Source organism: Notolepis coatsorum (genome assembly GCF_963971535.1).
Source record: "Notolepis coatsorum genome assembly, chromosome: 10".
Classification (NCBI taxonomy): Eukaryota; Metazoa; Chordata; class Actinopteri; order Aulopiformes; family Paralepididae; genus Notolepis; species Notolepis coatsorum.
The window spans coordinates 131,197,097-131,220,422 of record NC_140174.1 but is presented as its reverse complement, the minus strand read 5'-3'; the positions used below and the strand labels follow the sequence as shown (position 1 = coordinate 131,220,422).

Here is a 23,326-nt window from a genome sequence, read left to right as displayed (position 1 = left end):
AGAGAAGCCGCCTATTCTCAGTCCTTGCCCCACAATGGTGGAATGAACTACCCATCCCAGTTAGGACAGCCGAATCCCGTCCAATCTTTCGCCGTCGACTAAAGACTCACTTCTTCAACCATTATCTGAAATGATTAATAAAAAAAAAAAAATCTAACCCTGACTAACCTTACTGTCATGCACTTGTCCTAATAAACTAACCTACACTGTAACACGCAACACTTTGATGAACATTGTTACTCAGCTGATAGAGTTGTACCCTTCTTGCTGTCTTGTCGTACAGAACTTGTAAGTCGCTTTGGATAAAAGCGTCAGCTAAATGACTAAATGTAAATGTAAATGAGAAAGCAGCTAAACCTGCAAGCAGTGGCGTTGTTTCAGTAAAAGCCAAGGTATGGCAATTAGGGAGGGTGGGTGGGGGGGTGACGGGGGGGGGGGGTATAATCACTGTTATAATCACTAAGCCATTGTAAGACCTTACCTGTGTCCCTGTATCACTTGTCTCTGCTGCCCTTTGATTAAAAAACTTCTGTATGTCCATTTTCCAATTTTTTTGTGGCATATTTGAGTTAGTCACCTATAGTAAAAGTCACCTAGTAAAAGTGAGATAATTGACAATATCAAAACATGCTAGGGATGTACCGAATAGTTCGAAGCTTCGTTCATAATGTTGACATTCGAATTCTAAATCAACATAAAAAATTTGTAATTATAAAAATAAAAAAAATATTTTTATTTATTATTATTATAATTTTTTTTGCCAAGGTATGGCGAGTGCCATACCATTGCCATACCAGAACGACGCCCCTGCCTGCAAGACTCAAACATCAGCTACCACAGGCACAGCTGCACTGAATCAGGGGCAATCAAGCCCACACAACTGCCCTACCAAGAGACAATTAACCATAGAGGCCAGTGATTGACAGCTGTCCCTCACAGGAAGACGAAATAGACAGCTGTCCCTCACGCGTTATTTTTTTTCGTAGCCGCAGTTTGCGGCGACGCTCTCTGATTGGCCACTGATGTTTCTGGTCATGTGACATGTGCGCCCAATCGTGTGACGCCTGTTTCTTTCACCGGTTAAGCTTAGGCACTCTTTCGAAGTTGGTTAAGGTTAGAGTTTGTCTTAGAGCAGGGCGATAGAACACCAGCCCTGATTCCAAACTCTAACCTTAACCAACTTCGAAAGAGTCGCCTAAGCTTAACCAGTGATAAACTAGGCGTTAGGTAGTTTGCATGCTGTTCGAGGCGGAAATGGGCAAAGACACAGCTCGTCACGCAATTGGGCGCACATGTCACATGACCAGAAACGTCAGTGGCCAATCAGAGAGCGTCTCCGCAAACTGCGGCTACGAAAAAAAATAACGCGTCCCTCACAGAAAGACGAAATAAAGCAAAAACCATGACAGTGTGTGTGTGGAGAATTCCTCACACACCAGGACATCATAAAGGACACCAGCCACAGTCATGGTCTGTTCTCACTCCTTCCATCTAAAATAAAATATATAATAATAATAACTTGTATAGCACCTTTCATACAGGGGATTGCAGTTCAAAGTGCTTAGTCCGCTTCACCACCCAGCCGCCTTAGGCTTCTTGAATTTCTGTAATCTGTTACAAAACATGATAAAGTTCATAGTATGCACCCAGCGGATAGTGGGGCGTAGAAATAAAAGTAAAAATAACATCCCAACAGGCCACTTTGTTTATGGTTTGATTCAGTTTTAGTAGAATAGAAAATACATGAAATGAGCACATAAAGTGCAGACATAAAAAAATCACAGTTTTTTACAGTGCAATCAAATAGTTCTGGATTACTGTTTAATATACATTATGTAATGCTATTGTGGTTACTGTATATTGTGTGAAAGAGGCTGGACTGGGATGGCACAACATCGTTCGGGAGGCCAAAAACCGCACAACATGGAAATAAATCGTCAGTGGCCTATGCTCCGCAGGGAGTGCAAAGGCTTAAGTCAAGTAAGTCAAGTATATAATTATTGTGCATATGATGTGAATGCATTGCATTGTGAGTGCATTGTGTACATGTAGGCCTGTAGCGTTTATCTTGTTGTCGTTTCTGGGGTGGTGTGTTCTTCACATGTCCAATGCAGAGAGAACCAGAGCACAAGTATTGCATTGTATTTTTAAGCAGTGGTGGAAGAAGTACACAGTTCCTTTACTTAAGTAAAAGTAGAAATACCCAGATAAGATAGTATGAATGAATGAATGTTAAAAGTAAAAGTCCTCCATTAAAATTCTACTTAAAAGTAGAGAAGTATTTGCTATTGAATGTATCAAAAGTAAAAAAAATAAAGAAAATAATAAAAGTATGCATTCTACATGACGTTTCTGTATTCCAGTGCTTGGGAGCATTCAATCGTCATCATACATTTTTGCCATGTTTTCTTCAAAGTAACTACTAACTGATGGGTTCAGATAAATGTAACGCAGTAAAAAGTACAATATTTCCTTTGAGATGTAGTGGAGTAAAAGTAAAAAGGTTCCCTAAAATTAAAACACACACACACACACACACACACACACACACACACACACACACACACACACACACACACACACACACACACACACACACAACCCCTCCTAGTTGTTTATGTCAGTGAATTGTAACATGTATACTTAACATTTGGAAGAGGCCACACAGTTATTACTGGCTTATCGTCGGTCTAAAATGCACACAGTATAGGCCTAAGTCTCAACAGCCGCAGTGCCAGTTTTCTCACAGCTCTTGCAGTGACGACAGCCGTCAGATAAGGTGGCCTCACTTGTCGCATATTTACAATGACATTTACATTATGGAACACCTTCGTCCAGCCTGCCAGTGCTGCCACGTGCTTGTGCACAAACACACACACACACACACACACACACACACACACACACACACACACACACACACACACACACACACACACACACACACACACACACACACACACACACACACACACACACACAGGCTGACTGACTGACTGACTGACTGACTGACTGACTGACTGACTGACTGACTGACTGACTGACTGACTGACTGACTGACTGACTGACTGACTGACTGACTGACTGAACTGAACTGAACTGCTTGTCTCAAATAACTGCCTATAGTCAGTCTGTGGTCCTGGGTGGGTTGCATGGCTGCTTCACTGTGTGAATACGACGAGGATACGTTTCCCAAGTGAAATAAAACAAATTATAAAATCAAATAAAAGTGACCTCGCAAATATTTCTCTCCATCAAGCATCAACATCGACTGTCTGTGTGGCCTAGAAATCAAATGTAAAAGCGCACGATATAATGTACAGAGTACAGACACTGCGTTTAAGTCGAGCGTCTGCGGTGTCTCTTTAAGTACAGCAGGCAGTGCTCTGTGTATGTGTGTGATGGGAATTCCGGCTCTTTTTTAGAGAGCCGGTTCTTTTGGCTTGGCTCCCAATAAGCGGCTCCTCAGATTTTTTGTTGCTTACATTTATTTATCACTAAAGTTAATGTAAAATGATGTGTAAAATGTATTACTTAAGTAAAAACATACATTATATCAAATATGTATGATTTATATGGCTTTATTTTACACACTCAACATGGAGCAGAGTGCTACAAAAATGTATTATAAAAGTACAAGCGTAGCTTATAGCTTTAACAGAAAAAAGAATCGGCTCCCGTCGTTCACTTTAACCCTTTCACTGCCACACTAGGTTAACCCTTTACTATCACACTACCGACGGTCACCAACGGTAGTGTAATAGTAAAGGGTTAACCTTCTGTAGTGTAGGTGGCAGTGAAAGGGTTAACCCGATGTTGTGTGGCAGTGAAAAGGTTAACCGTCTGTGTATTGTCGCATTTATGATGAATTGAAAATGGGGGACCCTGATGTAAACAAGACGAAAGTATTTCTCTGGTCTGCAGACTGCATCCCCTTAACAATTGTGTGTAGAGCGCTGTACTGTAATTTGTACCCATTCTGCAATCTGTTAATAATAATTTTCAATCAATCAATTAATCAATCAATCAAGCAGTGCAAGGGTTAACCGTTTGGTAGTAGTGCGACAGTGAAAGGGTTAAAGAGTCGACTCTAGAGCCGTGTCGCTATCATGTGGCTCCTCTGCTCTGCCTGTCTGTCCGCACTCAGGCTTATTGCACAAGCTGTTTGGAGAGCGAGAGAATAGACAGGTCGACTCACCGCGGCGCCGCGCGGCTGCATCAAGTCGGACAGTCGGTGGGACTCTCTCTCTGACTCTGACCTAGATTATCAGATAGACGGAATAAGTGGACAGCCTGTGAGAGGATTGACCAACATGTCCGCGTATACAGGCCTAATTGTGACTGAAATAATTTGGTAAGGTTCGTTCGTGGTGGGCTATTCCTCCTCCCGTTTCTTCTTGAAGGTCTGGGAGCTGCTATAGTTGCAGCCCGTATCTACCGGGGACGCAGTACGAGATTCATTCTAACGGAAACGATAAACGAGCCGTTTTTTCGGACTGACAATGCACTGAACTGTTAGATGTGCCGCACAAAAGGCACACGTTTTTTTTACATTAATATTGGCATGTCGCGGAGATGAAAAAAAATAATGTTGCACGACCAGAGATGACCATCCATAATCTGAGACTGAGTAGCATCTTGTGAATTTGGAACGACCAACCCATCTGCTGAAAGGGATTGCAGCTTTGCGCTCTCCTATGGACCCAGGGTACCCAACTTGAGGTAAGGTTCCGTCATTGTAAATATTATGGCTGGATTGATAAAGACATGAACTCAGCCTATAGGTGAGACGCTTCTCTGGGTCAACTCAGTCATAAATAGGCAGATTTACTGAGTCAGGATTGATTGATTGATTGAAAACTTTATTAACAGATTGCAGAATGGGTACAAACAATACAGTACAGCTACAGCTAATACACACAGCGAATACACACAATTGTTAAGGGGATGCAGACCAGAGAAAGTCTTTCGTCTTGTTTACATCAGGGTCCCCCATTTTCAATTAATCAGGATACTGGTTTCACTGTATGTTATTGTAACTGCTATGCCTTTCGCCGTAATTTCAACTATAGTTATAACCCACAGGCACAGCACACACAAAAAAATAATCCCATTGCATAGTGCACTTATTTCAACCACATTTCTTCTTTCTGGGGCCCCGGCACTTGGTTATGAAGAACACAATAAAATAGCTGACTACTGACATAAAGGAAACTTTGAGTGCTGGACATCTGTTTTCGTAAATATCGATCCAAATATATTTAGCTAAATGTTTATAAACTGTCTGCATGCTTTTGTTGGACATAATTCCAGCCATGGTGTTAGAGATAGCAGGGCTCCTGCACCATCCTCATTTCTATTGCCTATAGAATGCCCATGCCCAAACTTTTAATTTGGTTCTATTTGGCTTCATGGAGCCACGTCGTTAGACATTATTGTAGGTGCTTCTGATTCGGCTTAAAAAATATCAAAATTCACCGCAGTGTATATGTCTGTGTGTGTGTGTATATAGAAACATTATGGTGTCTGCTGCTTCTCAACACATTGTCATCGTCCTTCTCATGGGACTTGTCTCTTTGTTCTGGAGAGCCTGGATACAGATGCCAGCTGGCCTTGAGACGTCAACACACTGTCGCCCTCTCTGTCCCCAAAGTGTGAAGTGGCTGGCTTTTCATTAGAGCTCACCTGCTAATTTTTTTACCCGTCCTGCAAATCAAGCTGCAGGAAACAGAGAGAAGCAGCCAACATCTCCCCCTTCTCCCTCTGTTTAAGAAGCGAATAACATAACTTTTCCATCTGCCTTTAAAAAAAAGATATTGTTGATGTGACTTATATATACAGACACAGTATAACTTAAATTCATTGTAATGACAGTGTTTCTCTTGTATTATTAGTCAACAGCTTGCGTTCATGTGAGATGAATGAATTCATAGACACTCATTTTGACAAAATTCCTTCTGTGGGTTTACTGTCCCGCCTTGTGGACTGATGCCACCACGGGCTCCATCTCGAGCCAAAGGGGAACATAAGGCAAATATGCCTGCTAGATTATACTGTATATGACAGAGGCTGAGTCAAACGGCTGCTGTTGGCACACTCAAGAACATGGAGGAACCGTTCTCATAGATGTAATGATAATGGTGATTAAGTCACAGCCTGAAGCATTTTCCCCATTTTGTTCCTATATGTCCATTTTGTTATTGCCATGCATGATTATCCTTAATGGGAATTATTCCTGATACTCAATTGTGTGTGCTTGTTCTGTCAAGCTTGCAAAATAAAATCTTGGGGTAAAAAAAGTGCCTCAGATATGAGGTCCTTTGTGCCGCTTGGACTGCAGAGCGGCACAGCAAGGAGGCTTTGAATTCCTCCAGAGATTATGTTCTTCCTTATCTCTTCATCCTCCCTGCGACCTCTTAGCGACGTGTCACGGATCATGATCAATGGTCACAGGCTTTGAACATCTCTGGAGGAACCGTCAGAAACCAGTCAGAAATAACATGGTGGCTTTATGGCATCGGGCTGGCCTTGCTCTCCCTTGTGAGATCATGAACAGATCAGGAACACGTGCCAAGATCTTCTTTAGGACCTGTACAGGAATAGCCAGGCTAAAAACCATGTTGTCGGGCAATGAGGTGTTGGAAAAGCTCTTGCATTTCATTTGCTTAAGGCCATATGGTTTTATAGCTGAACATTTTCGCAGAGCATTGTAATAAACTCATATAGAACTATATGCAAACCCATCAATTAAAATAGGAATACATTATTTGAGAAATGTTTTAAGTCTGCTGCTGGTATACTATATCTGAAGCAAAATCTTTAGCATTTTTCTTGCATTCAAGGTAATATCAATCAAATTGCAGTTGGGTTGTTTGAATCAATAAAAAATAACATAACAAAATACAGGTAACTTACAAAATCAAACTTAAATGACTATTTCTTGGATAGTAAAGGACATAAATTCACATCACGTGTTTACATTTAAAAAAAAAACATAAAAAAAAAAACTCCAACATTTTGGGAAATTAGCTTATTTGGCATCTACCCTGGAGTTAGACAAGAAGATACATACCATTTTTCTTCTCTGTGCATGCAGTAGGAGTAAGACACACACCGTTAGCCTAGCTTAGCGTCAGTCACTGGAAGTAGGTTCCTCCATTAGCCTAATTCCAAACGTCTTCCTACTCCTACTGCATGCACAGAGAAGAAAAAGGTATGCATCTTCTTGTCTAACTCCAGGGTTCCCAAAATGTTGGAGTGTTAAGATACATACCCTTTTCTTCTCTGTGCATGCAGTAGGAGTAGGAAGACACGCACCGTTAGCCTAGTTTAGCGTCAGTCACTGGAAGTAGGTTCCTCCATTAGCCTAGTTCCCAACGTCTTCCTACTCCTACTGCATGCACAGAGAAGAAAAAGGTATGTATCTTCTTGTCTAACTCCAGGGTAGATGGCAAATAAGCAAATTTCCCAAAATGTTGGAGTTTTCCTTTAAAGGTGACTTTGAGCCAAAGTTACACTGCAATTTGTTTTCATACAGTTCCGAGTAGCAGCCATATTGCATGACCTGAACACTGCACACTGATTCACTGTGAACAGATTTATATGGCTCTGTGAAAGAACAGCACTGGTGTTTGACGCTTTCTACTGCAAACGTTGAACTTGCATTGCATTTTCAATGAGCAATAACAGTTTTTGTGACAACTCATTCAGGGTTCAGAATGGGCTTATGTCTTAACACAGTAACTCAGGGTTCAGAATGGGCTTATGTCTTAACACAGTAACTCAGGGTTCAGAATGGGCTTATGTCTTAACACAGTAACTCAGGGTTCAGAATGGGCTCATGTCTTAAGTAACAGTAACTATTGTCTTATGGTCTTAAATATTGTCTTAAATATTGTCTTATGTCTTAACAGTAACTATTGCTTCAGAATGGGCTTATGTCTTAACACTAACTATTGGTTCAGATTTGGGCTTATGTCTTAATGGTAACTCAGGGTTCAGAATGGGTCAGTTCCTATTTTCCCAAGGATGGTGTTTATCGGTTTTTGCAAATTAACTCTCTGTCCTTCTCTAGGCTCTGTTGTGATCTTCCTAAACTGTACTGTAAGACTACTGCACTTCATGATAGTGCAGCGTTTGGCTCACTCACTGTCATCACGTTATAAAAGAAGCATTGCTGTCGTGAATGATTGAAAACTAGAAAGGTTCACTCAGTAGAGTGCAAATCTCCACCAGGCGGCATGCTGGACACACAGACAGACAAACATAGGAAGGATGGAGGGTGATAGGAAGCATATGGATGGTGATAGGAAGCTTAGAGAGGGTGATAGGAACTTAGGAAGCATAAGAGGTGATAGGAAGCATAGGAAGGATGTTAGGAAGCATAGGAAGTAGAGTTGTTCCGATACCGATACCAGTATCGGAAATGCCGCCGATACTGCCTAAAATGCTGGTATTGGTATCGGCGAGTACCCTCTAATTCTGCGCTCCGATACCATATGACGTAATTTATCAACAACACTGCGGTCTGCTGAGTGAGCATTATAAAACAAACGTGTTTTTAACCGACGTGAATTAAAGTGTCAATGCCATTTGTCATTTTAACAGCAAATACTTTCTTAAATGCCACATCGTCCCGACAGAGTGCTGTTGACGGGGAGCTCTGATGGGTTCGCTTGGTGGTGTTATTAGCATTGAACAGCTAACCGAAAGCTAGCGTTAACTAATGTTAAAGTTTTAGCTTTAACGTTACCTTGGCTAAAGTTGGGGCTATTCATAATTAGAGTTGTTCCGATACCGATACCAGTATCGGAAATGCCGCCGATACTGCCTAAAATGCTGGTATCGGTATCGGCGAGTACACGTAAATTCTAGCCTCCGATCCCATGATGTAATTTATCTCCTGCCGAGTCCTGCGGAGAGTGAGGATTATAAAATGAACATGTTTTAAAGTGTGATGCTGTGTCATTTTAACAGCAGATACACTTTCTTAAATTCCATTGTCCCCGACAGTGCGGTGTGACGGGGAGCTCGGACGGGATGTGTTTTGCTGGTGTTATGATAGCATTAGCTGGAAAGATAGCTAGTTGGAACAACATCCGCTTTAACGTTACATCAAATCAGATGATCGCCTGTCCTTTCTCCAGGACCTAACACTGTCCGTGACCGTCTATCAACAATAATGCACCCACGGTGAATTGTATTTAAGTTAAGTAGCTACTGACTAGCGTTAGCTGACTATTACTAACGTTATCAAATGTCAATGCGGGAAGACGAGCTAGGTCAGTTAGCTTAGCTTGATAACGTTACCGTGTCTAAAGTTGGTGCTATTTATAATCCAGCAATAATGGCTGCAGACCTGCAAGCAAAGTACAGCAAGTGCCAAAGGATAAGAGTCTGAGGCGGAGTTTCAAAAGAGAATGTTGAATATTTATTTTGCATAAAAAATCACAACATGAACGTTCTATCTGCCACTAGCTTACAGACTGAATAGGGTATATCTGCAGAGCCACGGAGTAGCGAGTGCAACACCGTTTAATGTCCGTGTGGATCATTGGAGTAGGGTATATCTGCAGTGCTGCAGCCCATACTCATTGATTAATGATACTAATACAAATCTATACAATCACCTGTTGTTGAATAAATACCATTACTTTCCAGTTATTACTAAAAACAGTATAACAGTATCTGTAAAAAAAAAGAAAAAAAAGAAAAAAAGTATTTATATAATTTTTTATTTTTTTTTGTATGCACTGGTATCGGATAAATATCGGTATCGGCCGATACCCAAAGCTTAGGTATCGGAATCGGATCGGAAAGGGAAAAATGGTATCGGAACATCTCTATTCATAATCCAGCAATAATGGCTGCAGACCTGCAAGCAAAGTACAGCAAGTTGGCAAAGGAGTATTCCAACGTAAATCACATTTTCACCAGTAACGTTACAGTCTTTCCATCTACCAGTAGCTCATGCTAGCTAACCTAGCTCACGTTAACGTCGTCACTGATCGACCACCTCGCGTACACAATTAATGACATGTTGCGGACAGCCATATCGGTGACAATGTTTAGCTTTTAGTGCCAAATGATAAGAGTCTGAGGCGGAGTCTCAAAAGAGAATGTTGAATATTTATTGTGCAAAAATCCCAACAGAGCCTCTGCTACTTAAACGGAGCCTTGTGGAAGCAAGTGCAGCAACGAATAATGTCCGTGTGGAACTAATATGCCAACAACCTTTCCGTGGGTGAACTCATTGAGATAGTTTTCAATTACTGATACTAATACTAATCTATACTTGTCACCTGTTGTTGAATAAATACCATTACTTTATAGTTATTACTAAAAAACAGTATATATAAAACAGTAGCTGTATACATTTTTTTTTTATAATTTATATAATATATATTTTATGCACTGGTATCGGAATCGGCCGATACCCAAAGCTTAGGTATCGGAATCGGATCGGGAAGGAAAAAATGGTATCGGAACATCTCTAATAGGAAGTGTGATAGCAAGCATAGGAAGGATGATATTATCATATTACACTGGTTCTCAGTGTTATAGAATATACTTCAAAACACTGTTACCTCTAGACTCCTACGGTCATCAGGGTCTGGTCTGCTAACTGTCACCAGGATCACTAAACACAGTGCAGTTCTGTTATTACGCCACACATGGCTCGAATAAACTCCCAGAGGATCTTAGATCTGCCCCTGGCTATTTTAAAAAGAAATAGGCTTAAAACGTTTATGTTCACCTCTGCTTTCTAACTTCAGTTAAAATCACTGTGATTTCTCTGCCTTTATACTGTGATCTCGGTCTTTTTTACATTTCTAATTTGTATGCTGTAAAGATAAAGTTTAAAATAGTCAATGGCTTTTCAAAAGCATTGTGATTTAATTAACTGATTATGTGCCTTTAACATAGACAATGGCTTTTCCAAAGCATTGTGACATATGTATTTCTTTTTTAAATGTTTTTGATTGATTTTATGTAAAGCACCTTGAATTGTCTCTGCATGAAATGTGCTATATAAATACATTTGCCTTGCCTTGCCTTGATAGGAAGCATAGGAAGGCTGTTAGGAAGCATAGGAAGGATGTTAAGAAGCATAGGGAAGTATGAGGGGGGCGGGGCTTATTTCAATGGACAATGATCAGAATTAATTCATGCATAAATGTTTTTAATGCATAAGTATAGCAGGGGCCAGAGAGCTGATTCCCTGAGGCTCTGAGCAGCGAACCTGTGTAGCATCGCCCTCTTGTGTTCAAAAGGTGTAACTTCACACTGAATCTTCAAATAAAATACTTGTCGTTGACCGATTTGAAAGATATTCGAGGAGTCACGTCCCTGGCCTGCTGTCAACCTGTGTGCCCACCAGTGTCATCCGCCACCGCCTTGTAGTTGGCGAGATTAGCTCCGGATAGATGGACACAAAATAAACAGACAAATAAAATAAACAAGGACACACAATGTCATAGACGCATCTGGGCCAATAGTGGACTGGCCATCGGAAGCACCAAGAGAAATCCCGGTGGGCCGGTCGCTCTTTGGGCCCACAGAGCAGCTCATAATACAAAAACAGAGTTTGAAAGTGATGCGTCATCGGCCCACTTCTGATTCTGCACCAGTCCGCATCCTCCTGACCATGACGGTGTTGCGGCTCTTTATGTAGGCTAGTCTTCAATTTACATTTAAATATATATATATTTTTTTAAGATTTTGTCCAAGACATTTTCCAATAGTAATCAAGTAGGAAACCTAATTTCCCATTTTGATGACAAAGGTATTGTGTTGCAGGAGTCCCACTGAATGGGGTGAGTCCAATGTTTATCATGCTAACCGTTTACAGACTAATATTTTATACGGTAAACCTGACGTTCTCTCTCTCTCTCTCTCTCTCTCTCTCTCTCTATCTCTCTCTCTCTCTCATTCTCTCTCTCTATATCCCTCCCCCTCTCCCTCTGTAAGCATAATATCTCTCTATCTTTCTTTCGCACCCCTGCTCTCCCTCCCCTGTGTGTGTGCCTCTCTCTCCCACCTCTCTCTGTCACTGGTGTTCTCCAACCTGGAAAACAGAGTGTGTGTGTGTGTGTCTCTCTCTCTCTCTCTCTCTCTCTCTCTCTCTCTCTCTCTCTCTCTCTCTCTCTCTCTCTCTCTGTAGCCTCTCTATTCCTCTCTCCCTCAGTATGTGTCTCTCTCTAGCTCTACCACGTGTGTGTGTGTGTGTGTGTGTGTGTGTGTGTGTGTGTGTGTGTGTGTGGTGTGTGGTGTGTGTGTGTGTGTGTGTGTGTGTGTGTGTGTGTGTGTGTGTGTGTGTGTGTGTGTGTGTGTGTCTCCTCTCTCTGTCTCTCCCTCCACCCACCTGGGGCGAAAGAGAATATGGACTTTGTGGTAAACTACTACATTATTCTATTCTGTGGATATGGACTTCACTACATACAGCCATGTCACAAGCATAATGTGAAACCTTTTGCAAAGGCCATTTTCACCCACAAATGTTTCCCTGTCCGAGGGAAGCAACAGTTGTGATTGGAGTAGTGTTGTCACGATACTGGAATTTCGACTTCGATACGATACCTTGAAAAGTATCGATACTTTGATACCATTTCGATAAAAAAAAAAAAAAAAAAAAAAAAATATATATATATATATATACCTTTTTTTTCTTTTTTTTAAACAAATTTAGCTTTTGTTGCTGGTTGATTCTCCTCAGCTTCTCTCTGGTACTATAAGAGAAGATAAATATAACACTTTTAAAACCCTTTGTTTATCTTTAGATCACATTTAAAAATAACTGTTCATCTCACTTCAATCATTTTTATTGCAGATGCAGAACATGGTATTTTCTCAAGCAGACAGATGTAAACACTGTAATCTGTGTTGCATGTACCTGACAAACTGAACTGTTTGTATTACAGTTAGTAACGGTTTCGATTTTTATTTAAAGATAACGAGAGAGAGAGAGGCTATGCTCGGAGCATTTTAATAACGTTACATTTTCAACAAGATTGCTGCTATTTAAACACTTCATGGAAACGGGGTAACCTTAACCTTATGTCGACTGTAGTATTGTAGGACCTCGACATAACGTTTAAACGTTAACGTTACTCCGTTTCCATGCAGTAATTATAAATGTGGCCAGCTAAGCTAAGCTAACGGAGCTAACGGCTAGCAGTAGCTAACGTTAGCTGGTAGCTGTAACGTTACTAACAACGAATCAGCTGTTGATATTATGCGCCATCAGTAGACAACGTATCATGTATTAAACTAGAGTTAATGGTTTAATGCTTCAGTCACAGTGACGTTGAAAGAGCAGCTGTCACGAACCTCTTTCATTTCTTTATGGAGATCCACGTTGGCACTGCTCTGTAACACCGCTTGCAAATAGCATTGGGGCATCTTTATCTTGTCCTTCGTTGTTTACTTCAAACCCGAAGTACCTCCAAACAGAACTGCTGTTTTCTTTATCCACAAGCACAAGTTGCGGAGGCTCTGCATTTGCCATCTTCAGCTAAAATGTTTGTTTACAAACTGAAGACGGCTCTGTGAGGGGGAGGGCTGGACTCGGAGGAGGCGGAGGGGCAAGCGTGCTCTGAACAGCGTGTCAACAACTTGCGGTAGAACACTCGCCAGCTGGTACCGATACTGCAGAAAGTATCGGTATTTCGGGAAATGAGTATCGAAACCATTTTAAATATTCAGTATCGATATGTATCGATACTTCGATATTTTTTACAACACTAGATTGGAGGATCAAGAAAACAGGGCAGGGCTTGAGATGGGTCAATCGTAAAGAGTCAAGACCCAAGGGGTATGGTCATTGGGTCAGCCTGGTTGCATCATGCATATCTCAATCAGATTTTCAACTTAAAAAACTGGATTATCTGCAACACTGGACTTTTAATAGTAAATAATACTCAAATAATTGCTGCAAGGACAGGTGGCAGGGCAAATATTGTGTGACAAACACTAGAATATGGTTGGAATTCATAGTGAGTTATATGCGAACCCAGACCTGTCTAGTCGGAGAGACATCTGCCTCGCTCCACTAAGCATTTTACCTCAGACACAGACAGAAATACGACACCCTGCTGAGAGCACAGATCGTGTTTAGTCCACCTGAGATTAACAAATCGAGTCAGGGTGAGGTGGAGGTTTTAGATTGAAAAGTTGACAAGGTCCATCCCCAACATGCTAGGATGCCACTGTCACAGATGCGAAAGTGGTGTTTGGAGGCTCAAGGGGCGGAGTTTGAGATTCAAGGGTTAAAATAATCAGGAACAGTTTGGAACTGCGTTCCAAATTCCTTTGATTGGCAATTTCTTTTTATTATAACTGACCTTTGACTATTTAATTTGCACAGTTTGTCTGGGAAATTACCATTAGGCTACTGGTAAGTGGACAATATCCCATAATATTCTCCAGCATTGTGTGCTGTTTGGGTGCCTTACAGATTGAGTTTTGTCTATGATAGAAATGGATTAAACAGCGACGGAGTGTGAGATTTGAGATACGAGCGTCAGTACATGTAAGGTTATGGGCCAATTCGCATTGCCCGGGTCCTTTACCAGCACAAGGGGAGAGTAAAAGCAACTCCTTCCAACAGGACAAAATCCATAATCAAATCCATAATGTTGTTATTTATAGCTAACTATATGCAGCCCAATATTTCCTCTCACTTCAGCAACAGGCATTTCCATACTTCCAACATGTCCACTATATAGGTCTACACAGAGGGATGGCCCTCCAGAGCAAAGTTACCAGACTGCCCACAACTAAAGTTATTCAGAAACACCCCCTTATGAGAGCCACCTATGATTAACAGGTCATTGATAATAGACAAGTATGTGTTCCTTATGCTTTCAGCTAATGCATTGAAGGCAACACTTTTTTTACCAACTACTATTTGAATTAGCAATGGGATTTCTTATCCCGTACTGAACTGAAAACCGTGACCCCAAAACCATGATATGAACCGAACCATGATTTTTGTGAACCGTTTGATTGAGTCGAGGACATGATGTGTTGTTGAAGTAATCTCGTTAATTCATTGGGAAATGTCTTTGACAAACTATTTATTATGATAATTTTTGTGTTATTCAAAGGCTGTGTGAGAATACTGGGCAGTTTAAATGCAGGCTATGGAATTGTTTAGTTTGCAGTACTGTGGTAAAGTCTACGGTAATGGACTAACTTGGCCTGGTGCAGGGCAGGCTGTGGTATCCATGGTCTACTCTCTGTTAGATCAAGGGTAGCAGTCATCAATGTGATTCTAAGCTCATGATGCTCTTTAGTATCACTTGCCAAATTCTACTTTTATACTATGGCTAGGGGTTGGAAAGCAGCCATGATAGCAGCCCATGTAGCATCTGTTAATATATTGTAGAGAGCAGCAGCACAGCCCAGAGCCAGAGCAGCACAGCATAGCCTGTCCATAAAGACAGGTCCACCAGAGCTCACAGAGTCAATCTGGGTGTTATTTCGAGGTCATTTCCCCCCTCTGGGTGGTTCCCCCACCTGCCAAATCCCACTTTAACCCCCTGAATGTACTCATATTTTATGCCATTTCACTGCACAATATCTCCCAAGTGCTGTTGATACAATTCATGGTTAAAATCTCAACAGAATCTTCTTCAGCTACTAACTGTCGAAGGGGAATTTAGCACACAATGCCAGGAAAAACAATGCATTCAAACCTCCAAAAACTGGACCAGAGAAAATCGATTATTGAATTTCACACATCAATGCAGAATTTCACGATAGTTACATAATTCTCCCGCCCCTATCAGGCCCATTAGTGTCAGTGTGCGCCCACTGATGGGGAATCGGGTGTACCAGAGGTGTCTAGCAGTGACTAAGGGGAGACAGGGGAGAGGATAGGGACACAGAGAGAAGTGGATATAGCATCATGACACCCATTAGTTTAGAACTCACTGAGGTCATTACTCTAAGGGCCTGTCTGGCTACATTGATGGAGAGAAAACAGATGAAATGCATCACTGTCGGTTGGCTTGTCCTAACGTAACCACGTGTTTGCAGGAACGACAGCTTTGCAAATGGACGGTGATGTATCTGTCGGTACCAAAAGTTCATCCTCTCTTAGCTCTATTGATGGGCTTTGTATGCATTACATACACAAAGCTCTATAATTAACTGCCGCAGACTATGAGGGTTAAGTCAAAACTTGTCTAGAACTAACGGTATAAAATTACCCTTTTCTCTCCAAAGTCTCTCCTCAAATCCTCCAGTCGACCGAGCATTCGTCAAGCTTTCCCAGGAAACCATAGAAGAAGGCGCCATTACTGATTTGAAAGGAAACTTTGGAGAGAAAGGGGTAATTGTATACTGTATTTTGTGTTTTCACCCGACCAGCCTTTGTCGAGACACTATGAGCTTTCTGTTGATCCCTTCAAAAACACAATGCGAACATGCAATAATTAGTTAGCACAAGTTTTGACCCTCGGAATCCTAATCCGTTATAGAGCTTTGTGCATATAATGCATACAAATCTCGCGGAAAGTGCTAGTCCTAATGTAATCATGTGTTTGCAGAAAACAACAGCTTTGCAAATAGTCATATCTGTCGGTTCCAAAAGTTTATCCTCTCTGAACTTTTACGTGCGTCAAAACAGACACAAATCTGGCGGAGACCAACACATCATCAGCCCTGTCCACAGTCTTCATTGAGACATAATGAAACACAGAGGGACAGACACGACGGATCAATGTGGCCGGGCCCTATAGCGTGGCCGGGCCCTATAGCGTGGCCGGGCCCTATAGCGTGGCCGGGCCCTACAGCGTGGCCGGGCCCTACAGCGTGGCCGGGCCCTATAGCGCGGCCGGGCCCTATAGCGTGGCCGGGCCCTATAGCGTGGCCGGGCCCTGTAGCGTGGCCGGGCCCTACAGCGTGGCCGGGCCCTATAGCGTGGCCGGGCCCTATAGCGTGGCCGGGCCCTATAGCGCGGCCGGGCCCTATAGCGTGGCCGGGCCCTATAGCGTGGCCGGGCCCTATAGCGTGGCCGGGCCCTATAGCGTGGCCGGGCCCTATAGCGTGGCCGGGCCCTGTAGCGTGGCCGGGCCCTACAGCGTGGCCGGGCCCTATAGCGTGGCCCTATAGCGTGGCCGGGCCCTATAGCGCGGCCGGGCCCTATAGCGTGGCCGGGCCCTATAGCGTGGCCGGGCCCTATAGCGCGGCCGGGCCCTATAGCGTGGCCGGGCCCTATAGCGTGGCCGGGCCCTATAGCGTGGCCGGGCCCTGTAGCGTGGCCCTATAGCGTGGCCGGGCCCTATAGCGCGGCCGGGCCCTATAGCGTGGCCGGGCCCTACAGCGTGGCCGGGCCCTATAGCGTGGCCCTATAGCGTGGCCGGGCCCTATAGCGTGGCCGGGCCCTGTAGCGTGGCCCTATAGCGTGGCCGGGCCCTATAGCGCGGCCGGGCCCTATAGCGTGGCCGGGCCCTGTAGCGTGGCCCTATAGCGTGGCCGGGCCCTATAGCGCGGCCGGGCCCTATAGCGTGGCCGGGCCCTGTAGCGTGGCCCTATAGCGTGGCCGGGCCCTATAGCGCGGCCGGGCCCTATAGCGTGGCCGGGCTGTGATTTGGTTGTGTGGATTTAATTAATACTGTGCTTAGAGGCGCTTGGCAATAGCACGCTGCCGTCTGAAGCCGCAAAGGCAATCAAACCGTAAATTGGTTTGGTCACACATTCACTTTCCCAGTCATCTAATACATAACCTATTACATAGAACTGGCTTTCTGTGTAATATGTCATAGAGTTTCCAGTGTGTTTTTAGTTAAACATTTCCAAATTCGAGCACTACAGAAATCAATCACAGCCCCAAAGTCAAAGTCAAAGATTTTATTTGCCGTGTCTGGACGAATCCACATTGGAATACAGGTACAGAGCAAACACTGTGTGTCTACAACTAATCCAATACAGGAGCAGAGTAGAAACAGTACAGGAAAAATATGTAAAAACACAGACAGTATAAAAGGACAAATGCTCAAATTGATATCAACATCCCCTAAAAGTGCATATCATAGTTAAGTGCATAGTGGCACAAATGACAGTAAAAGTGCATATAATCAAAGTGCATGATGCACAGACACACAAAAACAGCACTTCCACAAACCTGACTAACAACACTAATAAAAACACAGAAACAAAATCAGTCATTGGAGTCATTCAGGCTCCGCACAGCACTGGGGAAAAAGCTCTTAGTAAACCGAGAGGTAGAGCATGTGATAGAGCGGTAACGTCTGCCCGAGGGGAGGGGGACAAAGAGGCCTGCGGCTGGGTGACCAGAGGGGTTGTTGATAATGCCAGAGGCACGGGAAAGCAGCCTGGCACCATAGATCTCTTCTAGAGCTGGCAGGCTAGACCCGATTGTTGATTGGAAACACAACCCCTTGTTGTGACAATATGGGATTCACAAAAGACGCTGCACATGGGCCATCCAATAGGTGGTTAACATGGGGGTGGGAGGTCCAATGAAGTTAAGGTCAGGGTTAAGGTAGGGGTGGGCTTATACATGAGATACCACGTTTTTTTTAGGGAGTCCCACGACGATACGTCGAGGTGTTTTAGAGGTTGCGGTGAGGTCAGCCGGGGCCCCCCCAGTGGTGTGACATCATCATCACTGGCTCCCTGCCATTCTGCCGGCTCATTTCTGTACTCCTGCCTGCCCCTCTGCAGTGTTGCAGAGTCTAGACCCTCACAGCCCTGTGAATGTCCATCACTAACTGCTCAGGGGGAGTGTGTGTGTGTGTGTGTGTGTGTGTGTGTGTGTGTGTGTGTGTGTGTGTGTGTGTGGGGACAACAAAAAGGACGGACGGACAAAAGAATCTATCGGATGCTCTGGGGTCGTGTGTGCGGACGGACAACAAAAAGGACTGACGGACAAAATAATCTACCGGATGCTCTGGGGTCCACTGTCGAGCCTGGGCCAAGATTAGCAAAGCACCACTCTAATTGCTCACCTGGAATAGCAGACCCTCTTGTTCGTTTTTCAGCTGGATTTCAGACATACAAATGGGCCTTTGTCAGGGTCAAACTGCTGGGCTCTGTTTACTGTACCTGGTCTACTGAAAGGGTGCCACTTGGCAACACCCGCCTCCTTAAATAGAGACTTTTTAGCTCACTGGCTCCGCTTTCATTACATTGGAGTGTAGAAGATTTTGTTAGTGGCGCCAGTGTGCTACCCTAAGAGCCATTTATCTTTAGCTAATGCCTAGCCTGAAACCAAAGCCCAATTGATTTTTTGTACACAATTTACAAAGCCAGCCGAGATTCGTGGAATAATACTCCGTTCTAGCAAATTAACTCCCACATTAAAGTGATTAATAGCTTCTTGTGATGATGAGAATTGGATCATGTGGCAAGAAAGATAAACACTTTTTTAATGTGTAGCCTTCTTTATTCGGTTCTGACCGTCGTTTTCTATAGACGAAAAGCATCTTGGTCAGGAATATCATCATAATTTCCTTTTTCATCACATCAGGCATACAGTTTATTTTTTATATATATATTTTTAAAGCACAAAGGTCTTTGTGTCTGATGTAATGATATCCACATTAATACCCGGTGTCTAGCTTTGAGAACATCCTTTTCACACGCTCAGAGCGGGACAATGGGAAACACCATAGACGTCTGTATTGAGACGGGAGTAGAATCAGACAGGCTTCACTTTCAAAGAGGACAGTAAGAGGTTTCTTTAAGGCGAGACAGCCTCCCTAGGTGAATAGGCAAAATAAATATTTGTATAGATATAACTAATATGAAACTTTCCCAGTTTGTTATGTACGTAACAACTAAGAAAAATGTATTACAAGTTTTCTGAGATTTTATGTTTATATATGCAAAATAGGCGTTGCCTAATTAAATATGCGCTAATTTGCATATATCACCAGGAACAGAATCACCAACATTGGATGATGCCAGATTAAAAAATGTTGTTTCATTATGTTGACACATAACGCAATTAACTTTTACAGAATGGATTGTGGCTATGTCTTTTTATCCTCTCATAAATCAGGAAATACTGTCTAGTCATAAAAAAAAAATTCGCCAGGTTTTTGGGTATAACTGTACTATAAATCAGGCTATGAATGATATATCAACAAACCCATCTGTAAAAAGAAGCAGGATATACAGTAGAGCATCCCGTCCTTGTAATACTCCCATAAAGAACTACTAGAAGTCTGTGTGATAAAGAAGCCTCTGTGCGTGTCGGCCTACCACACTATGTGCAGACAGTAGCCCCTTTTAAACAGAGACCTCGCAATATTGGCGCAAAGAAGACCCTTGGTTCTGCCGGCTTAGCTTCTTCACACTGAACCAAGTGTGTGCTTTTAACACACTTCATTTCAAACCTTTATTTAAACTCGAAAAGGCAACTGAGGTTTCCCTCATTTACAGTCACGTCGAGTGTACAGAGTTAAGCAAAACATGCAGAGTTAAGCAAAAAAAAAAAAGGGCATATAAAATCACACAGCATTATACAATCATAACAATTAGACAAGTAAGGATAACAGTAAATTAAAACATGTACAACTTGATTGACAAAGGTTGGAGAATAAGGTTTTAAACTCAAGGGGAGAATCTCAAGCTTTAAGGACTGTTGGAGTTCATTCCATGAGCTAGAGGGGCATCATAGCAAAATGCAGATTATAAGGTCCAGCCAGTCACTAGAACGGGTTCCATAGGTAACAAAATTCCATTCAAATAATGATGTAGTATAAGGAGGAGGCAGCTTACTAATAATGATGTAGTATAAGGAGGAGGTAGTTTACCAATCATGATGTAGTATAATGAGGTAGCTTACCAATAATGATGTAGTAGGATGTAGCTTACCAATAAGGGCCTTAAATTTGTTGCACCAAGCGCTCCGGAAGGGGAGGCGTGACCCTATGGGCATGACAGTGGCTCGGGAGGTAGAGCAGTCGTCTGGCAATCCGGAGGTTCCCGGTTCGATTCCCGCTCCTCCCGGGCAGCGTGTCGATGTGTCCTTGAGCAAGACACTTAACTCCTTGCATAGTTGCCTCCGCCGTCGGTGTGTGAGTGAATGGGAGTAGTACTAATTTATATATTTGATACCCAGTTTAATCACCTGTACATTGTATATTACTATTGCACTTTACTGTTACATTTGCACTCTGGTTGGATGCCAAACTTCTTTTCATTGTACTGTTGTACATTGTATATTACTATTGCACTTTACTGTTGCAGTCTGGTTGGATGCCAAACCCGGTTTATTTTCATTGTACTATACTTCTGCTGTATAATGACAATACATTTGAATCGAATCTAATATTTAGAAAATTATCAGAAGCTTTTGTTTGTTCTAGAAAGGACGCACAGCTATTGTCATCATGAAATTATAAGCTGCCGGTTGAATGACATGAGAGAATGCTCACGTGAAGATAACAAACTATCCAGAATAGGCTACTTTTAATTTAGCTGACTGTGCAGGCAGGCTATTGACTGCACAGGCAGGCTACTGGCACAGGAGGTGCAATAGCTGAGGGAATTATAATACATTTGCACAATTAGACGTGAAATTAAAATAATTCTGGTTTAGAAAATCACAAGCAGGGAGTCAATTGAAAAGGTGGAAGATCTGGAATCCAGTTCTGATGGCCACACATGTTACTCCTGCCCTTGGATACATCTGTAGGCTACTAATTGTGGGTAGGCTCCATCTTAATTAAATGTTATGTCACGTAGCTTAGGTTTCCATGTCCCGAAAATGGTTTTATCCTGAATAATAAGTTATTATTATTATTATTATTATTATTATTATTATTATTATAAGTCGATGATGCAGTGATGCTTTTTTTGTCTGGAGGCTGGTGTACAAGTTGGCCAGTCACTGCTCTGTGTGTCCAGAGCAGCCAGTTAATTACGTTCCATGAGTTTTTACAGTAACCAAAACTCATTAAAGTGAAAGTTCTTCTCACGTTGCACATTCTCTTAACGAGATGTAAAATAAGTCGCCTACTATTATTATCAATTATCAATATTGTATTCCCACGGGTAAGTGGTGCAGGGATTGTGGCAATAGGGGGAAGCTCCCCATTTATGAAAATAACTGTGGTTATGATATTACCTACAAGCTACGTTAAGGCCTATAACTCTAAGGCCTATAACACAGAATCAACCGCATCACCAGAACATCACCCCCCCTCCCTGTCCCGGCGTGCCAGCAGTCCCGTTTACACAGACGCCGGGGGCTACCCCCCCCCCCCTCCCTTTCATTCCGCGGTCGTACCTTCTATACGGAACAGCGAGGCCGAATGATGGCGCACCCTTCCCGCCTTGGAACGGGCTGTGCAGAAGGGGCTGGAGCTGCTTCACATCTCCCCTCTGCTCTCCGGGTTCTAATTGGGGTGTCACACCTGCCGGGGGAAGTTGCCAGGTTGATGTGAAATTAAGCACATGGGAAAATCACGGAAGGGGGGGCGGGGGCGGGTGCATCCCTCTGTTCCAACACATGGTCTCCCCCACATTTGTGTCACTCCGTTACTGCCTCATTATTATCACGCAGTCTTACTCACCGGCTAAAGGAAGAAACCACACTTGGCTCCCCGTTGGGAATACATGTCCTTCAAGGCCACATTTAGAATGTTCTCATAATAGTTTTATGTTCTATGATTATGCCCCACTGGAGTTTGACCTGAAAGATGCAGGGCTTGTATGTGGTAAGGGGGTGTGGAATAATATAATGATTCCCCAACTCTCTCATGTAAAGACATCCCCCAATACATTAATCTCACCCACATTATTAATAAAAGAAAAGGGTGATATTCCCACATCCCACATCTCTGATATCAAAATAACAATGTGAACAATATGTGCTAGGCCTGTTTTACTGCAAGTGTTAGGCGTTTCTCGTGTGTTCAGGTCCTCCTCCACTCCTTGTGTATCTCGTCAAAGGTCACAGGGTTGTTGGGAGTGGTGGGGTGGTCGTCCACGGGGACGCTGTAGCTTCCCCTCCCGGAGCCTGTGTTGCTCTTCATCTGCTGCTGTGCTCACGCTTGGCCTTTATCAGGCCCAGAGACATGGTCGGCCTTCCGTTCCTTGTTATCACGGTACCACTTAGTGGAGGCGAAGGTTTGCCGGACGCTCTCTCTCACACGGATGGTGGAGATACACATGGCCTTGGTCTGTCGTAGGCCGCCGGGGTGGCGCAGCATGTCGTCCTTTCTGTGTCTGTTCCCCTTCCTTTGGTCTGCCATGGGCCGCATGTCGTTCGTGGTTCAGGTCAAGACAATCACGAGTCACTCCTTCTCACTTGTCGTGTCCTCTCACCAATATGATCTGAGGATGA

The 23,326-nt window shown here is 43.1% G+C and overlaps 1 protein-coding gene across 1 annotated transcript in view; it reads left to right on the top strand.

Moving 5' to 3' along the window:
- Positions 1–4,180: 4,180 nt before the first annotated feature.
- The window catches only part of wscd2 (WSC domain containing 2), a 77,149-nt gene continuing 58,003 nt past the window's right edge, over positions 4,181–23,326 (top strand). Inside the window, exon 1 of the mRNA XM_084323188.1 lies at positions 4,181–4,722. The gene's annotated coding sequence lies outside the window, so the exon portion shown is untranslated. The remainder of the gene's footprint in view (positions 4,723–23,326) is intronic.